This window comes from Pinus tabuliformis, chromosome 5_2 (genome assembly GCF_031772625.1).
Source record: "Pinus tabuliformis cultivar Carrire ecotype Pingquan chromosome 5_2, CPIR1, whole genome shotgun sequence".
In the NCBI taxonomy this organism is placed as follows: domain Eukaryota; kingdom Viridiplantae; phylum Streptophyta; class Pinopsida; order Pinales; family Pinaceae; genus Pinus; species Pinus tabuliformis.
The window spans coordinates 243,613,326-243,633,715 of NC_142306.1; positions in this window are offsets into that span (position 1 = coordinate 243,613,326).

A 20,390-nucleotide genomic window follows, 5' to 3' on the forward strand; every position below is an offset into this window, starting at 1 on the left:
CTTTTATAAATATGGTATTTGGGCCTTTGGCCCATAGGATTCACTTAAATAAAACCTATTCTTGAAAATGGGCGAATGGATTCACTTAAATAAAACCTATTCTTGAAAATGGGCGAATGGAAGGTTGTAACTCCTAATTTCAAGGGCTAAATTTACCTTTTTTACCCTCTCCCTTAAAATTCTATTTGAGGTGATTTGTAAAAATGTAATATGATACAAAATATTCGCCCACTAAAAATTTAAAACCCCTTAGTTTCGCCAAAGGGCTAACATTCGCCCCTAAAATTTTCTATGCTGCGCACTCAACTACGGACTTACCAAGATCTCCACACACACAGTTGCAAGAGCCTTCCCCTTCATCCAGAAACATAGAAAGATATACAACTATAGACCCAAAATAATATCATAACAAGTGATTCATTTATTGATTACCTTAGACTTGCTAATACATATCTTTATATATCCTTCACTATTACAATACCATGGTTCACAAACCATGGGCAGGTCTCAAAAAAATACCAAAATATAAGGGGTTTTGACCTTCCTAAAACCCCTTGACTCTTATTTGACCTGCGGTACTTGCGCTCCTCTCCTCAAAATGTAGAGACTTAGAATATTTTAACAAAATTTGACCCACATAACCCCGTCCCAACAAGCCCCCAACACAATTATGTGACTCATCCTCGAGTCACTCTGTTGGTATGCTCTGGATATTTTATTTTAGGTATTTGAACGAAGACTTCACTGGGTGAAGTGCATCTGTGCATTGAATGGCTTCCTGTCGAACTTCTTCGATCAACTTTTCCATAGTTGGCCCGCCTGCTGCTAAACCAATGGTTCACTACATCTGTTGCATACTCTTAATCGTATCCTCCACGACCTATGAGATATGCCATGCTTCTTCTTCACATGGTTGAATTCCTACAGTGATGATATGTATCTTCTTCTGCATCTCCTCAATCCATCCTTGCAGGGATGTCCCCTCTTTCAATCGAGTGGATCATTGCATAAGGGGTAGGGTGCACATCATTGCCTTTATCTCATCATACTACAACTGCTTATCCCGAATGGAAACTTGTATCTTCTTCACCTGTGGGTCCTCTTGAAGAAAATCCCACAGTTATAGAGCATCATCAAATAGTTGGCTACACTCCTTTACTACAGCATCGAGCTTCTTCCTGTCTATTCTGATGATAGCCTCACACTTCTCTCTGATCTCTAGTGGTGTGGTGGGTTACAGCTTCAATTGAAGCTTAGTAATTTGGAGTTGTAGATTGAAATGAACCCTATCCACTGGCACCTTGGATTCTTTAAACGCATCTACCAGTTGTTGCACTTTATCTTCAGAAGTGGCCTTCGACTAAATCTAGAGCTTTCAGAGCTCATTACATACTCTTGAGATGGACTGCTCCATTTGCGCCCTTCTTGTAGCTGCCTCATCACGGTCATGGATAGCTCTATGCTTTTCATCATACGTCTGCTGACTGGTGATCTGCGCATCCTTGATCACCATAAGAGCCCATTACTCTCACACCTTAAGCTCATTTGCTACACCCTAGTGTAGCTCATGCAGTGTGGATAGGGGGAGTGCTGCAAGGTTAATACTTATGTCTTTGGGAATATGGGCACTCTTTCATTATGCGACCTCATTCAAATATAAGGATCCATCAAGCAAGGGTATAGCACGAAGCTCTGAGGTGAGGACCGACTGCACACTACCTGATGTCATTGGCTTCACGCTTGCTTGAGACTAAATCATTCAAACCATGCTCACTTGGACTTGGCTCACCTAAACCTGAAATTTTGTGAGGCCCACTTGAACCTTTGACAAAATGGACTGATATTGATCTTCAATATGGACCCAATTTTTTTCTATCGTAGTCTGAATATTATCTCCAATCTCATCAAGGTCCCGCTCATTCAAGACCATGGCCTCAGTATCGATAGTCTTATCAGACTTGTGCTTCTTGCATGTGCCTCCCACAGCTAAGTTTTGTTTCTGTTTTGAGAATAAAAGGAGAACCAATGTTCTCTAGGTCTACAAAGGGGTATTCAATACACTGATCTAGTTCTTCGGTATGCAGCTCTTCGTCGTGCTCGCCCTCTGGTTCCTACACGATATTTTTCTCTAGATCAATGGTCACCTTCTTCTTTTCCTTTTCCATTGGTTTACTGGTCCTTATTGCGCCTTCGGCACTAGTCCCCATGATACCTTCAATAACATCCGTGGGAAGAAGCCAAACAGTCGGCCACTTAACAAATAACTGCACAATATCATCTTCAGTGACAAAAAATGGCAACACCATCCATTTCTTTGTCATATCATGCCTCACATAGATGTATACATGATGGAAATTGGCCTTAAAATCTGCAATGCATTGATATTCTTTGAACAGAGTGGGTGATAACCATGGTTTATGGTTAATCACCATACACTATTTTGATTCAAATAGTACCCGAAACATCTTGATTTCGATGGCATGGTCAGGGTCCTTTGTTGCCCATAACAAGGCAAATTTTGCAGCCTCGCACAAGTCCATATCCGTCATTGGGAACTGGGAATCCTTTGGCATCCTCCATGCTATCAGTGCGATCAATAACAGTAGCCACGCATAGTGGAATGTTTTTCCTTCCTCCTCGAATTCTTGGCAATCATCTAAGAATTCTTGGCAGATGTACTTTTCCCAATTGAATTAGACCCCCTGGCTACACTGCACAGCTAAGGATACCACTAGTGTCGGTACTTCATCAGCACGACACTTCCTCATTATTTTTCCTACCAAGATCTGTGCAGCAAACCGCACAGCTTCATCTGATATAGAGCTAATGGCGTATCCTTGCGACTTCTTCACCAACCTGAATTCGTTCTTCATCTGATCCGTGAGCTTTTTCTCCTATGACTTTCCCACAAAATCATTTGTGGGGTTTGCGCCCTGATATGGTACCGTTGTGATTCTGTGGACTAGCATATCATCGATTGGGATGGGCCCTCCCAGCCAGAGGCACCCATCATGAACCAACGCCGACAACTAGTGCACATAGATGGTATTAATAATGTTTCAAATGAAATTTGGGATGTACAACATGTTTAACAACCCAATGCGCTCAATACTAGTTGCCCACTTCATCATTTCAAGCCTTGTGACACCTGACTCCACATAGTAGACCAATTTCAAGTATTTAGTGGTTTCTAACTATGGAAATTTCTCATGATCACCCAAATCCCAATCCTTCATCTTCAAAAATGATACCCATGCCAACAAGTCACCCTCAATAGGTACTTTCTCCTGCAGCAATGGCATAAAGACCTTGAATTTCAATGAGTCAGGGTCCTTAGTTACTTTGGCAGTTGGTTTCTTTGGGTGTATATACGGTGGTCACTGAGAAATTGACTATGCACCATCTGTGTTGATATTTTCAATCCCCATAGTCAGCTCTTATTCATCGAGGTCATTGGGTTCCATAGGATGCTTTTTTTTATGCATGTGACCCTTTTTTCTATGCTCAATTGGGATTTTTCGTGGTGATTTCACTTTCCCCACTCCTTTTAATAGAAAAATAGTCGTCAAATCAACTGTATTTGTTCCAACGGTCATTTCCTGGGCAAGCTACATGGAAATCCTCCTTGTGGCATAGCTTCCATCTGCGTGCTCCTCCAACACATCACGCAACCTTCCTTCTTCGACAATTTTTTTCCTTAGCAGCATAGTTTATGGTCTTGCGCTTTATTTCAAATGTCATAAGAACTAATAATTTCTTGTGTCCATGTAGGCATTGTGTAGGGGCATGATTGTCCTTATAAGCCTTCAACATGCTCCCATTAATCCTTCCCCAAAAATATTTCCCCATTCAGCTTTGCGAGATGAACTGCGCCACCATCCAAAATGTCCTTAATTATATATGGTCCCAGCCAATGCATCTAAAACTTCCCTAGAAACTTGGTAAACTTGTTGTCATACATTAGTACCAAATCGCCAATTTTGAAGGTGTGTTTCTTGATGTGTTGATCGTGCCATGCCTTTTCTCTAGATTTTTGTACCTGCTGATGAAAGTCAACCAAAAAATAGTCTTCCTCCAATGCTAGTAACTATTCAAGGCATTCCTCCATGATGTCACGTTCTTCCATCTCAGTCGTTGTTACGATTCTTAGGCTAGGCACTATGTACTCCATCGACATTATTGCTTCTTGTCCATAAACCAATTGAAAAGGTGTTTTCCCAATCAATTTCTTACAAGTAGTCCTATAGGCCCATAGAACCGCTGGTATGCGCACATCCTAATCATTCATACTAAAATTACATACCTTTGTGAGGGAATTCTCCAAGATCTTTTTGAAAGCTTCAACAGTGTCATTTGCCTAGGGTTGATATGGCATACTTTTCTGATGATACATCTGGAATTCCTCAGTTAAAGTGGAAATTGTCTCATTCAGGAAGTGTGTCCCTTTGTCACTCATCATAATTTTTGGGCATCCAAACCTTGAAAGAATAAACTCAAATATGAACTTTGCAATAGTGTCCACATTACAATCCCTCATAAGTTGTGCCTCAACCCATCTAGTTAAGTAGTCCATCGTAGTGATAATATAATGTGCTCCTGTCTTTTTCCCTGGTGGCTGAATAGGTCCAATGAATTCAATCACCCACTTATCAAATGCTTGTAATGTGACCTATGGATTTAATGGAATTTCATCCCTTTGTGACAGTCTCTTGGTCATTTGACACACATTGCATGCACTGCAGTATTCCTTGGAAACTTTATGTATTGTTAGCCACCATAGTCCTGCGCATAGGATCTTTTGCGCAGTAGCCTTACATGCATAGTGTCCTCCGACGACACCACCATGTGCTTCTGCTATATACTATGCATTTCATATTCAGGTACATATCAGTGTAGGACTTCATTCAACCCCATCTTATATAATTTTCATGCAATCACAGAAAAATCGGCAACCCTGGCAACTAGTTTCTTCTTTTGTTGTGTCGTATAACCTTCGGGAGCTATGCCAATAGATAGAAACTGAATGATGTCGGAAAATGTTCGGTCGCAACTCTGATATCAAAGTGTTGTGCATCAGGTAATCCTTGCTCATTATTGGTAGGATCTTCGCCATTTTCAATCCATGACAGGTAGTCTGGTCCAGCATTCAATGTCTTGGGATTTACTATGACTTCAAAATCATTTCTCGAAAAAGTAGCAACAACCTACATATTCCCCCCCCTAACACAGGCTTATTGACCAGGTAATTCAAAGTAGAATGGTCCATATACATCTTAAAGTGCGCACCTAGGAGATAATGCCTAAACTTTTGTATTGCATAAACCATGGCCAAACCTTCGTGCTCTGTGGTTGAGTAGTTCCTTTCAGCCTTAGATAGTTTCCAACTAGCAAAGGCAATCAAGTGATTGATATCTCCTACCCCTGGTTATGTTAAAACAACTCCCAATGCTATGCAAGACGCATCCACATGCACATGAAATTCCTTCTTCCAATCGAGGAATATTAGGATTAGCATTGTAACCATCTTCTCCTTCAGAGTATCCGATATTTTCTGGCAATCCTCATCCCAACAAAATGTAACATCCTTCTTTAATAGCATCTCCATGGGCACAGTGATCTGAGCATGGGCCTTAATAAACTTCCTATAGTACCTTGTATGACCCAATGTTGCGCGTAGCTACTTTATGTTCCTAGGGGGCTCCAGATTGATAATTGCAACAATCTTAGCAGGGTCTACCATCAATCCCTAGTTACAGATGTAGTGGCCTAACAATATTTCGTAAGGTACACTGAAAATGCACTTCTTCAAGTTTAGAGAGATCTAGTACTTCCTTTAGGCATCCAACATTAAGCGCAGACTAGAGACACGCTTCTTAAGCAGCCCAAACATTGTCCAATCATCAAAGTAGACTTCCAAAACCTTATGAATGAAATCTTTGAACGTCGTGACAACCACCCTAGAGAAAATTGCAGGAGCATGTTTGAGTCTGAAGGGCATAGTTGTATACTGGAACAACCCCCATTCTGTAGCGAAGGTAGTCTTGCTTCTATCCTCCGGCATGATCTTACTTTGGTGGTATCTTGAGAATACATATGTAAATGAGTAAGATTCATGTCTGCCCACATTCTCGAGAACTTCATTTGTAATCGGCATAGGGAATGGATCATGGACGTATGCATCGTTTAGCTTCCGCAAATCTACGCAAATCCTAATATCTCCCTTTGTTTTCTTCTCTTGGACCACCATGGAATTGATCCACTCGGATTCCTCTACACACTCAATTATTCTGGTTGCGAGCTTTTTATCGAGTTCCTCTCATAACTTTTCCTTATATTTGGGGTTCAACCGATATGGGCACTGCTTAATAGGCTTCGCATCTGGTTTTAAATTGATCTTCATCACTCCCAAATATCCTACTATCCCCTTCAATTCAGAAAAATTGGTTGGAAATAAGTCCTAATATTCATGTAGTAATTCAGCTACCTTATCCACTGTATCTTCATCCCAATATTCACCAATGTTTGAAAATTTTGGTTCTTCCTTTGAGCAATGTTAACCTACTTTGTGCACATAAGTTGTGAAATATCAGGGATATCTGCAATAGGTCCCTCAACTTCACATTTTTCTTCTGATTTGGGGATATTAATATTCCTCGGATCCTCATCATCTTCATAACATTGTGACATTATAAAGCATGTCGCAGTTGCGTACTCTAGTCAGGTTTTACCCACATGATAGGTTCCACAGGCGTTTGAAAGATTTTTGTCTTAATCTCATGAAGTGCTTCATCAATGCATGCAAACCCATATTCACAACTGAACATGAGCAAGAAACTTTCTTTCATCTCATCCCAATTAGCAGTCCCCTATCACATCTTTTTTTCTAAATACCAGTTCTTTGGGATAACATCCTGGATATGAACATAGATATGCACCCACTTAGGTTGAGGTATTTCACCCCATGCCTTAGTCCACCACGCTATATGTTGACGTGGATCATCCTTCCCTGTGTATTTTTCAGTGAGTCGGGTGTTGGTATAGTCAAATCGTAATCGCACCATTCAACGATATTCCTTCCAATCAACAAAATTATCCATGTACGTAGCCCACCATCTTGCAAGTGTAGCTCTTAACGCTAGGTCTAAGGCCTAGAACCAATGTTCCTTTGGTACATCCCTTTCAAAATGTTCAAGAAATATATTGACATAACACAAACCATCATAATAGGGTAACTTATGTACCTCAGTAGATACACAGTGTAGTGATTTTGTAAGTTTACTACATCACAGCGTAGAGACCTCATGAAACCAATTCTTCCAGTTTTCTAACTCTTCATTCGAATCTGATTGGAAGGAGTTTTCCTTTTCCCAGCTAATCCTTCCATATAGAGTAGGATTGATCCAATCTACATTCTACATAGTTAACTTATAGATTTTCTTGATGCCATCATCTTCATAATAGTCACGGTTCGGTTCTATGTAATTCAACTAGGTTTAGTGGGATAATTACTTGAAGTTCATTTTTCTTGAAGACCATGCTTTTCTTTATTAATTTGATGATTACATTCATGTCAAAACCCCAATCAATCCCGAGCAATGTTGGGTATGGTTTACTATCATCAACGATATCAACAACTTCGAAGTCAGCCACTGCTTTTGCACCTTCAATATCTATGGTTACTCCATGCAAGTACCCCATTGGAATTATCTTTTGTTGATTCACCATGTGCATCTGAATTGGAAACCATTGAAACTTAGGCTTTCCCATACGTTCTGAAGTCTGCTTCAACAATATATTAGCATCGAACCCTAAGTCTAGGATTACTTGATCCATTTCGAAATCATTGATCTATGTAGTCAGCTACAGCTCCCTACCAGTTCTTTTCTTGATTTGGTTTACCTTATTGACTGTTCATTGTCCTAGTAACGGCTTATCCTTGTTGGCACAGTTATCTATCATTTCTTGCAGTCCCTCTACTTCATTCTGATCCTGTAGTAACTTCATACAAGTCTGCAGAAACGATTTCAACACTATAGGATCTGACTTTTCAGCTACAGTAGCATCTTTAGGCTTCTCCTTTTGCGAGGCTATCAACATTGGGTTCTGAGATGTAGAAGTACTTGGGCTCATAAAATTATTTCTCGCCTCCACGAATGTCTCTTTTTCCTTATGTAAATCAAATCCAGTATTCTTCTCACCCACTTTTCAGACCCATGACTCTGATTCTGGTTGTTTTCCTTCAACCTTGTCTTCACCAGTGGCTACACCACTCTGCGTGAGTATGTTGACATAGAGATCATCTTCACGCAACTCAGATCTCATCTTTGGATATTCTGTGTTGGCTATTGGGTCTTCTTTTCTTGCATCTTCACTATTAAGATTGGGAAATATTCTATAACATGATCAAATTGACGTCAGTACTGACATGAGGGGTGCGTTGGTAACTAACATTCGCAGGAAAATTGTCCTGGTTCTCCACAGTTGTAACAAATTATCTGGCCCCGACTTCTTCTAGCTCCTCCTCCTCATCCTCTTCCTCGTCCTTGAAATCCTCCTCAAGTTTTAGGTGAGCCCTGGTCATTTTGTGAGCAATTTTCAACCTAAATCCTACACAACGGAGTTTTGTCCATCATTAGTTCATAGCTTCGACAATTCCTCTAGTCATGACCAACTGATTTACAAAAGTTACAAAAAAAATTGCTTTGGAGACTGTATAAACTTTTATAATAATGAGCAATTATCAGTTGAATGTTGTCTTGAAACTTGGAAAATACTACACAAGGTACTTGCACCAATTCTTGATCCAGTGGAAGACTCTGGTTTTAGTGGGTTAGGAGCTCCCTCAGCTATATAATCTTGGAATACATGGCATTGATCATCATGATTTCCTTCATCCTTACATTTGGTGCACCAAACCTCAGAGTGTGTCTTTGTCTTGACCTCCTTTCCCTTCTTCGAGTCCTACAACTCCATATGGAGGTTTGTTAGTTGTGCTTGGATCTACTAAAATCCTACATTCGTATCCTAGATCAGTGAAGCTTCTAGCTTCATTGCAATTTCCAATGCTTTGGCCTGCGACCAAATCTTCTGCTGGGATAGAGGTAATCTTAAGTGAGGTAGTAACTAAGTTATGTACTAGCCCCTATGTTGTTCATCCAAGACCTGAAGGTTAGCCTGACTTAGTAAAAACTTCAGTCGTTGATCTATCTCCCACGCAAATTCATTAACCTTTTTCTTAATCTCCATGATCTCAATCACACACTAAGCTTTCGACTTCGACTTCGTAAATTCCACGTTCAGTGCATCCTTCTTATTAGCCAATGAAGTAGCTAGCGATTTTTGTTGTATTTGATATACCAGGTGAGGACCTTGTCCTATAGCGCTATGACTAGCTGCTCTTTCTTTATATCATCACCAATGATTTGTTTTTCTTTCCACACAGCTTCTGCGATGAACCAAAACTATTCAGGATCCTCTGATCCCTGACCCCTGAATACAGGCATTTTCATCGTATTTTCCATATTGAATAGCAGAGGTGAAGGTGTAGGTGTAGGTGTAGGTGTATGATGTGGAGGCGAAGGTGGAGGTGGAGTGGTTGGATGTTGAATTCCATAAGTACCTGGATCTACAGTCTGCACTGCAACTCTAGGCATACTAGGGCTACTTCGCTCTTCTTCACTTTCAGACTCTCCCAATCACTTTCAAAAAATTTATCTTATGATACTCGTAATCACTTTCCACTTTGCGTAGATCCAGTTGGACCCCTTTTAAAAATTAAGGTAAAGGCATATCCTTATTTTATCACAAAAGAAATTTAATCCAGGTTTTTAGAGATTTCAGGTACTTACCTCTCGGACCCTTGAAGAATCGTCATCAGCTTCACTATAAGACACAGATGTATCTATTGTAAATTAAGTGATAAAACTGTCCAAGATACTATCAATATAATAATCAACAACCCTCGCAACCTTATAATCAGATATTTCAAGGTGTTTGACAATTCTGAAGTCCACACAATAGGATCGTCACAGTTATGAGTAGGTTTGTTGTTCGCTAATTTGGATAGCCACTCGTACAATTCATAGGGGAATGATGAAAAGAAAAATTTGTGCACCTCTATGTAAATATATCTTTGTAACCACTTTCCTTTTGATAAGCATGGATTCATGTTCTCCTGGCTTGTAAACTCATGCAACTTCTGACCTATCCACTTCTCAATTTCCTTCTTAGTCGGTATGCACTTATGCCACATCACACATCCCTCAAATATATCTCAATCCTAGAAACGAAACCATTTGTTGGCTTGAGAGAGCTTGGAACCAGGTTCAGAGTTAGATGCGCTAACGCTACTGGTGTTTTTGGCAACAACCTGCGTAGCGCAAGCTGCAGTCTCACTCGAGGCAGTATTGGGGGATGCTAGAACTAGGCTTTGCATCCAGAAGGCTATGTGATGTGGTTTAAGGCACTTTCTGCATTTTTGGTTCAGATATGACCTTTGTGAACCCTTATTCATGAGACTTAGATGATTTTCAGTTAAAGAAAATTATAAGCTTCGCATAACTATATAATCATGCATAAAACAATATCTAACATTTGATCCAATTCTTCGCAGAGTAATTAAGATAAAATATGGACAAATATATTTAGTTGCACGTAAATACAGAAAATACACAGTGCATAAAAATAGACACATACTTGCTTCAAATATCCTTCTATTACTTTGAATCTTCTTTTACAACCTTTCCAGACCCTGTGCACCCAGCTAAAGGGGCCTACGCACTCAATTGCGAACTTACCAAGGTATTCATGCACTTAGTTGTAGGATCCTTCCCCTTCACCCAAAAACACAGAAATATCTACAAATAAAGACCCAAAATCATATCATAACAAGTGATTCATTGATTGATTTCCTTATACTTGCTAAGACATCTCTTTATATATCTTTCACTATTACAATACCATGGTCCGCAAACCATGAGTGGATCTCAAAAAAATAGCAAAACATAAGGGGTTTTGACCTTCCTAAAACCCCTTGACTCCTATTTGACCTGTGCTACTCATTCTCTTCTCCTAAAAATGCAGATACTTACAATATTTTAACAAAATTTGACTAAGGGGACCCTGTCCCAACACTTATGATCTTTATGTTTCACATTTTTGTGTAATTACATGATGAAGAAGGAAATCTAAGTAATAAGAAGCCAAAAAGCATTCACAAGTAATTATCAAGTTAAGATAAATCAATCATTTTCTTCTAACACTTGGTTTCTCAACATGAAGTAGTTTAATATAAGGTATTATGCCATCCAACTTGTGATCTATAATGGGAAATCATTAATAGTCTCTTTGAAGAAATATGTCCCATTGAGCGGGTCAAGAAGAGGTATGAGGCATCACCAATTTTATAGTTGAAGAAGTTTGAATCTTAGTTTGTCAATGTTGTCTCTATGTAGGAAAGAAAACATGGAAGGAGGTGATCCCTTTGGAAGATTTCAAAAGGGGAAGGCTACATAAGGTCTTATATAAACATCTAAATCCAAGGACCTCCCTCATAAATATAGTTAGACTTGTATTGAAAGAGAGTAAAAAATGATCCATCCAAATCTTGATAAAGACAATAAAACATACCTTGAATCTCATAATAAATGTGGTATCTACATATGAGGTGACCCTCTAACTCTATCTCATGTATATGGAGAAGCTAATAGATATTATTGAGAAGAGGAAAATATCCCAAGAGAGAAAAAAAATGTAAAAAGTACGATAGTAATACGTATGTAGAAGATGATATTGAAACTCGTAAGTTCATGAATCCATGATTGTAAGGTTATTGGCATCATCATAACCATTGTCATTGTCTTCGTTATCATCATAATCACCACCATCATCTTCATCATTATTGTCATCATTGCATTAACATCATAATCACCATTCATGTCATCATCATCATCTTCATCACCATAATCATCATTATTATGGACATTCTCATCAATTGTTCATAATTATAGGTCGTAAGAAATATCATCAACCCAAAAAAATTTGAGTGCTAGAAAAGTCTTGTTAGGACACATGGTATATGCAAGAGAAATAATAACTCTATTTTTGAGAGATGATCGATGATCATCATCATCACTACCATTATCATCGTCATTATCATTTTCATCATCCCCATCATCATCATTAATCTAATTTCTATCATCATTATTGTCATCGTCATCATCGTCATCATCATCATTGGCATCGTCATCATCATTCATGCCATTATTTTTGTTGATGATGACCTAGATGACAATAATGATAATGATGATCAGATGATAAATTGGAAGACAACACAAAATATAATCATTATGATTATGACCATGAAGACATTTAAAAGTTGGGAAGATTAACCAAGGTCATTAGCATCTTCATCATCACAATAATTGTCATCATCATCATCATTGTCATCGTAACCACCATTGTCTTTATCATTTGTCATTATCATCATAATCACAATTCATGTCATCATCATCATCTTCATTATCATCATCGTCATAATTATTGACATTGTCATCAGTTGTTCATAATTTTCAATGTCATAAGAAATATCATCAATGCAGAAAATATGATGATTGTTGGAAAAGAGATGCAAAAGTGAAAAAAAAAAATGGGGGCAACAATAGACGTAAAATTGGATGAAAAGTGGACGCAACATAAGTAGATGCAAAATAAGATAGAAAATTGACACAAAAGTGGATGAAAATTAGATGCAATTTGATGCAAACTTGGACACAAAATAGGATGAAAACGCGGATGCAAAAGTTAAAGAAAACATGGGTGCAATAGTAGGCATAAAACTTAGCATGAATTGTGGTGAAACAAATGTGGATGCAAGAACGAACAGAAAAATGGACACAAAGTTGAATGCAAAAATGGGGCAAACTTGGATGCAAAAATGGATGTAAACATGGGTGCAACAGTGGACACAAAATTAGATGAAAAAGTGGATGCATCAAAAGTGGATACAAAAGTAGATTCAAAATCAGATGCAAAAAACATGAACAATATTTGATGAAAACTTGGACACAAAAGAGGATGTGAATGTGGATGCAAACATTGAATAAAATGTGGGTTGTAACAATAGGCACAAGATATGGACACAAAATTAGATGCAAAAGTGGACGCATCAAAAGTGGATGCAAAAGTAGATTCAAAATCATATGCAAAAAAACATGAACAATATTCGATGCAAACTTGGACACAAAAGAGGATGTGAATTTGGATGCAAACATTGAAGAAAATGTGGGTTGCAACAATGGGCACAACAAAAATGGATGTAACAACACACACACACACACAAAAAAAAAGGATGCAAACTTAGATGCGTGACAAGATGCAATAAGGGATGTAAAAGTGGATGAAAGCATGGGTGCAACAGGAGAATCAAAATTGGATGCAAAATATGGATTCAATTGAAGTAGATGCAAAATAATATACAAAATGAGACACAAAACCCAATGCATAAACCCAACAAAAAAGTGGATGCAAAAAGAGACGCAATATTTGATGCAAATATTGGATGCAAAAGAGGATGTGAACATGGATGCAAAATTGGAAGCAAACATGGGTACAACAGTAAGTGAAAAACATGGCACAAATTGTGACACAACAAAATTGGATGTAATGATAGATGCAAAAAAATAAGCAAATGAAGATGCAAACGAAGATGCAAAAAGGGATGTAAAATTGGACGTAAACATGGGTGCAACAATAGGTGAAAAATAGGATGCAAAAGTTGATGCAACAAAATTCAATGCAAAAGTAGATGCAAAATGAGACACAAAACTTGATGGAAATCCTGATGAAAAAGTGGATACAAAAATGGAAGCAAAATTAGATGCAAAAGTCGATGAAAACCTAGATGTATATTAGGATGCAATCGTGGATGCAAAATTAGAAGCAAAAATGGGTGCAAAGGGAGGTGCCAAACTAGATGCAAATTATGGCACAAAAAAATTGGACGCAATAGTGGACACAATAATAGATGCAAAAGTCGATGTAAATATGGATGAAAAACAATATGAAAAAGTGGATGTAATAAAATTATATGAAAAAGTAGATACAAAACTAGACACAAACCTCGATGCAAAACTTGGTGCAAAGGGGATGCAAAAAATGATGCAAAAATGGATGCAAAAAATGATTTAAAAAAGGATGCAAAAGATGATGCAAGTGTAGGCGTAAAAGTGGATGCAAAAAAGGATTAAAATGTAGGTGAAACAAAATTAGGTGCCAAACTTGATGCAAAACATGGTGCAAAGGATGGCACAAAACTTGCCATAAAACCTAGTGTAAAACCTGGTGCAAAACCTATTACAATACCTAGTGCTAAACTTGGTGTAAGACTTGGTGCAAAACTCGGTGCAAATTTTGCATCAAGTTTTGGACCATATTTGATAAATGGACACAAATAGCACCAAAAATGGGCTCTATAAGAAAAAAGGAAGCAAAAAGGGACCCTAATCACAGGGTTTTGTTGTAGTGTTGGCTCTTTTAAATTTATGCACACTACCCATCTTTTTTGTGTTAAAATTTATTCAACAATTATTGCAATTATTATTTTTATTTATTTAGAATACTATCCCCACATGTTTTAGGATAGCATGATGTTTTATTAAGTTTTTTTATTTATTTATTTATTTAGATTCAGATCTATCCTTAATCCCTTTTTCCCTAGTCCTATTGAAATGAATTTAAGATTTCACCCTAACTATGTTATTTTGGAGCCCTATTGTTTTGTTCAACATTTTTGAATTCCAATCACCTTTATGTTTCCCTGATATTAAGGGTGCTAATTCAATTGTGCCCTTTAAGAACTCCTTAAACAATTCCAAGAGTTCCACAACACCTACCCTTCAAATATCTGTGACTAATAGATGGGAACATAGGAACACTGATGGAGACCATCATTAACTCCAAGGTAATCCTCTATTGTGAGACTAATGTTGACTGATGATCAAGGCATTTTCCTTGATGTGAAACCCTCAGTGAAGCCTCATGAGATATTGACCCCATGTTCCAACACTCCAAACATCATGCAACTTCAAGGTAAAGGTGCCTAAAAACATTCCAACTCAAGCCATGATTGGAGTGCTACTAGGTGGAATCAACGACGTTGTCCAACCCCTCCCATGAAATATTATCTATTATGTACAACCCCATCACCCATGTGTGAGTTTTCCATTCAAGAACTTGACTTGGTCCCACTAACATATTATTAGTATTTTGTGCCAATATACTATTGATAAATTCAAAATTTTCAACATCTATTTATTCAAATAACCAAACTAGAATTACTACCTCTTCACATGAGTGTCTGTCAATGTGATTTGTTGCCATACTCAAACAAATGATAATAGCATGTAATTATAACAATAATCATTGGAATATATGTATGATAAGCAACATTGAAATCATCAATGGCCACAACATCATAACCATCACATAGACTAGATTGAATAATTAAATAATCACAGCATGAATATCATCAAAAATAAACAGATCATCAAGGTCTGATGTCCTCAAAGAATAAAGTGTATTTCAGAGTATTTTCTTACAAGTCAAAATAAGATTAACAATGTTTATCTCAGGTCAACTAGAGTTGTGAACTAACTACACCCCCTTTTAAATCTAGACTTCATCCCAATGCCTCAAAACAAGAAGGGAAAATGATGATGCATGTCCTATATATCCTCCCAAGTAGTTGAACTAGGACTATCATTGTCCCACCTTACCTTCACTTGGTCTACTAGTCGATTTCTAATTTGTCAAGTTTGTTGGTCCAATAAGCATATAAACTCGATCATCACCATTCCCTTGTTTGTGACCTGTAAAAAACTCAATTCAATAACATGCAAAGGATATAAAATGTAGTGACATAAGACAAAGGCATGAAACACATCATGCATATGTGTTAATGATGTAAGTAATGCAATTCTATACACTATTGGTGCCTTCTTTTATACGATTTCAAATGGGACCACTGTTGTAACTTTAAATTTTTTGGGTGCAGTAGAAAAAATTTTATGGTTTATTTACGCAGCTGAAAAAATAAAATTTTATTAAACGAACAATTTTCCACCCTTTCCACTCTTGTGTTAAGCATCAATTACAAAAAACGAATGTCAGAGGATCTGAAGTGCTCGATAGTTAACGAAGGGAGAGGGGGGGAGGGAAGTAAGTTTGAAATTATTCCCAAGCAGTATACCATTGGGGGACACATTAATAAAAGAACCAAATACCCCCTGATACTATGTGATGATGTGACCTATGGGACCCTTGCCAGATAATGAAGTGTCACATCGACTAATGGGAGAGGTAAAGTGGTGGACATGTAAAGTAATTAGTCAACCAGGTGGCATATAGGTTACACAAAACCATTGGTACATGTGTAGTGTTGGCACTTTTTTCGATCCAACCTGGGTAATAGCACAATTTGTGACTAACAAAACCCCAACTGGTACCAACCCTTTCAGCATCACCTGCAAAAATAAGCAAAGTCTCACTCAAGGCATCATTGGGAGCTACAGGAACTAGGTTTTTGTAGCAGTGAAGGGAAATAAAATCTGCAAGGAGAAACCATTATATACTACTCAACCTCAAATTTAGAAACTGACCCTGATAACATGCATCCATAACATTTGTAGTGACATCGCTAAAGAGAAACAAAATTTAAAAAGGGGTATCTCATTTACGCAAACTGCCAAAAAATATTCATACACACATTAAAATCTTCATAAAGAAATATATTTAACCAGTATTCCACCAGGTTATAAAACACAAGAAAACAAAAATAGACAGAACTCCAACCATCTTTTATTATTTCCCAAAAGAGTTCCAAATACAACACATACAACCTTACCATAGTGTTTCTCCTAGGCTCACCAAAGTAAATTCAACATTACAAAGATAATAAAAATATATATATAAAATAAACCTCTACCTATTGGTGAATCAACTAACATCTAACTGAATAACCAACAATGAACCAACAATGATCCAACCTCAAACCCTTTGACTTCTGATGATTTATACATGACTAAATAAAGTGAAATACCATGTGAAAAAAACCAGGTATGTGATTATCATTGGCATTACCATGAGCATATATGTCATTTACTAAGCTATACCAAATCAAAACATAGGTTTGAAAAAATTGTCAAACTTATCCATTCATGCATTTCCACTTCCATGTTATACCTTTTGCATGATTCTCCATTCTGCATTGATCTGTTCTACGCCGATTTTGTGAGTTCAAACAAAAATGTGCAATTCTCTATTGTGTTGTTTATGCTGAATCCTTCTACACCTGCTACCAAAACTACCTTAGAATGTATTTAATCCCATCAACTCAAAAATTTCCCAAACAGGCCCCTTATGCACACGTGTGGCTCATCCTGAGGCACTCATTAAACTTTCATGGAGGGGATTTTCTTCTTGACCACATCTTTTAATGAATTGAGAGTTTTGTGCATATCCTCAACCTTTAAATGCGTATGAGAAGAATGTGTTTTGATCTAAGTATATACTTGTAGTGGCATATTGTCATAGTTTACCCATTGCTCAGTTTCAATAATTATGACCTTAATCTCCTGTTGTACTATCCCATCCACCTCCATAATTCATAGTGCTTCATTATGCAATTCTTCCACCTAGCATGCAAACTATTTTTGGTGGATTTTCGTTTGCTTAATTTATTTGTCCAACTGCATTTTTTGGGCTATAGCGACATTCCTATAATCGACAGGCAAAAGATCTAAACCAATAACAAGTTTCTGCACTTTTTGGTTTGCACTTTGGACCTATCGAGCAAAATATTTCAACTCTTGATTCTGTAAAATGTTAGTTCGTAAAGTCATTCCTTAAACATATAAAGGTTGGCATTGATGATTTATTTTCTATAGTTGTGAAAAATAGGTAAAGGCCTTCTTTGCTTCAGCATGGCATTGCTTCTCCTCCGAGTGTGTAGGTAACCTTTGTTGTGCTCTTAGCATGGGGGCTTCACTCAGTGAACCTCTAACATATCACGTGTGTTTTTGGCATACTAAATGATACCCCTAATTTGACTACATATTTGGAAATACCTCTGAAAATAACATTATTTAACCCCTTACCAATAGGAACCCAATACACCTTCCTAATTAAAAAGCCCCTACTTTCACCAGATATTGTAGATATCCATTTTTTCATTAGCATTTTTTATACCCCTTTATATTTTTTCATTAACTTTGAGCTCCATTTTTTATACCTACCAATATAAAAATCCTTTTCCCCCTATTATATGCTCAATACATTATGTCATTTTTCCTCCATACATATCTCCAAATATGAATGCATGTGGTCCGGTATTGCTTCCCCACTGAAGCCCATGTGGCTCTTAGCTCCTCGATCTGGGGGTCACAAGGAGGTTCTGAGCTTAGATATCAAAATATTATCACAAACGAAGTTGTGAAAAGTGTGTAATGAAGGCTAATATGTAGTGGGTTGATGGATAAAGCCACTGTGATTTGTTGATGTAATTTTAAAGCTGATTGTATAGTGATTTGGTAGGAAAATCTACAGGGAGAATTAAATCTATTAGCATTGATTGTAGTGTATATTTTGGAGAAGAAAATACACTTGTGAGAAGCGAATCTAAAGGAGGAAAAAGGAATTTCCAAGTGTCATGGACTACAAGTACTGAAAGGGATGATATAGATAGGCTACATCAGCATTTAAATTAAGGGTTTTGTTATTGTTTTCTTTTTGTGGGAAGATTGCATATCTGATGTTGCAGATTGCAAACCCTATTTGTATGTATACTAGTTGTAATGGTGATCAAGGGCCATGATCCATGGTATGTGAACCCCATGCTTATTTTATTGATGGATTAATAAAATAATCAATCTTTGGGCTCAAATCTCCATGTATTGAAAATAATTTCATTGTTGAAGATTTTTGTTGTGCAAACTTATATAAGGTTAAGGGTTTCTAGTGTGTCTGTGTGTGTGATTAACCTCAAACCAGATATAGGACCTGAGGAAAAATTCACATGGTATTAGTGATACTTTGAAGAGCATGCGGATTAAAGTGTGCATAGGAAGCAAAGTGAACTAGTGAAGGATTGTCAACTACCCTATGGAAGTTTGAATCTTCAAGTTCTAACATGACCTAGAAATTTTCAGCCCATGCAAGGACATTCATAGACCATGCAAGGAAATTTATGGTGATGCAAGGAAAGTCATAGATCTTGTGAAGACATGCATGGATCACACCAAAAAATTCATGTTTCATGCGACAATATTCATGCAACATGCAGGACAAAGCTAAGCATAGTACAAAGAAGTCATTGCACATATGAGGATGGATCACAAGGAAATTCATGATTCATGCGAGGAAAATCATGGGCATGCAAGGAAATTGATCCAAACTTAAATAGGAATGCAGGAAATTACATATATAATCATAAATACAGAGATGCAGCAGAAAAACACTTCATTTCATTAATAGAAAAATATTGAACTATGCTTACAAACAGAAAGGGAATAAACTAGCTCAAGCGATAGTAGCTTATCTCTAAGAAGAGATGTGGTAGCTACATGCCTCTAAACTGTGTTACAATGAGGCTCCAAATCCTATTTATTATTGAGAAACGATGGAAAACCCTAAACATCCAGAAACCTAACCCTAGGAGATGAAGCGCCAAAAATGTGGACCCCGTTTGGGTAAATCAATTTCCCAGGGTCGTAACATTGGCATACGATCTTTGTTTGGCTATCATAATACCTTGTTTTGAAGAACTCAAAGAGTAGGAAAAAAACAAATAGGCCTCTCTTTTTGGAAGTTATTTCAATTCTCTGTTTTCCCTAAAAACGTCGTTTAGGGTCTCAAAATGGCTCCAGAAGTTTAGGACCCGAAAAACTGCCAAAAATAGAAAAATTGTGCTACAATTAAGGAAACTGAAAAACTAAAAGATAGAGTGGATGGGGTCCAAGTGGAATAAGAGGGTGGCTACCAATATCCACCTGGATTATTCCTCCCCCCTTAGGAAGAAATGGTCCCCATTGCGTTGAGTGCCTCCAAGAGGTGGGGAAACTTCTGCTAAACTCGGTCCCTGGTGAGCCACTTTCCTTGGTGCAGGAGTTGATCAACTTTGACGACCCAATATAGTTGTATCTTTTGTTGGTGAGTGTTCTTGATCTTTTTTTCCATGATCCGATCAGTTGTGGCATTTTCCATGGAGTGTGGGTTTATCTCTGTTGGTGTGAGTTGTTCTGCAATGTTGGATGTGTCTAGCAATGGTGGCAAGTGTGGCCAAAGGCGGTCTACATTGAACATAAGGTGCAAACCAAGGAATGATGGAATTCTTATCT